The sequence below is a fragment of the Penaeus monodon genome, chromosome 20, assembly GCF_015228065.2.
Source record: "Penaeus monodon isolate SGIC_2016 chromosome 20, NSTDA_Pmon_1, whole genome shotgun sequence".
NCBI lineage: Eukaryota > Metazoa > Arthropoda > Malacostraca > Decapoda > Penaeidae > Penaeus > Penaeus monodon.
The window spans coordinates 35,893,026-35,893,908 of record NC_051405.1 but is presented as its reverse complement, the minus strand read 5'-3'; the positions used below and the strand labels follow the sequence as shown (position 1 = coordinate 35,893,908).

Below are 883 nucleotides of genomic sequence, written 5' to 3'. Positions count from 1 at the left end.
TTAATTGAAATAAGCATCATGATGTAAAACATTAAAAGTCTGACTAATGGAAAGTAAGTACAAAGAGAGTAATATGTAGAACACATATGGACATCAGAAAGAAAAGTTAATGTTCTGTGTATTGAGATAATAATTATTGTGTTGTTTTCTATTTGAATGACAAAATTGTAACATTTCATTTCTGTCAGGTAGGTTATTCCACAGTACTGCACCAAGATAAATGTTATTTGATGAGATAATTGATAGTACAAGTGGCACATTCAATAGATTATGTCAAGTAGATATCTCAAATTTATCTAAAAGTAGACTGATAATTTGTACAAGCATATTTGATTACAAGTAAAACCATTTGAAACTGAAGTATTGGTACTAATTCATAGATAATTAAATAATCTGTTAAGGATTCATTATGGTCTTGGGGGGGGGTCTCTGAAGAAATACTTATTTGAAAATAATTTGGTTAGTGAATGAAGTGTTTAATAATGGGTAAATCTTTGAAAGACCTTTTCCTCTGTCACTGCCTGTCAGTGCCAGGCTTATAGGCTTTGTGAGTAATTAATACTGGTTTGTCCAAACTTAAACTTCCTAATAATAACACATAATTTTGTTTCTTCATTTTTGTGGCTCTTGAAGAATAGATATGTAAAACTTGAATTTTTGTCAAAAAAATCTTATAGAGATAATGACTTCATGGTAAAGCTCCTTCTGTACAAGTTGCTTAGGAAATAGAATGTATTGAAAGATTTGTTTTTATTGTATATATGTTGTGAATCATTCTTTTTTTTGTAATTGGTCTTTTGCATTGCAGGATAAGGATCCAGCCTCACTTGCATACTATCAGAACTTGGCAGCTGCCCAGCAAGCTCAAAAACTTGCCTACTCA

General features: G+C 30.8%; 1 protein-coding gene across 1 annotated transcript in view; it reads left to right on the top strand.

Annotated features, from left to right (window-relative positions):
- Positions 1–883, top strand: part of LOC119585783 (glutenin, low molecular weight subunit-like) — a gene marked incomplete in the record, with an annotated part of 14,550 nt that overhangs the window by 12,430 nt on the left and 1,237 nt on the right.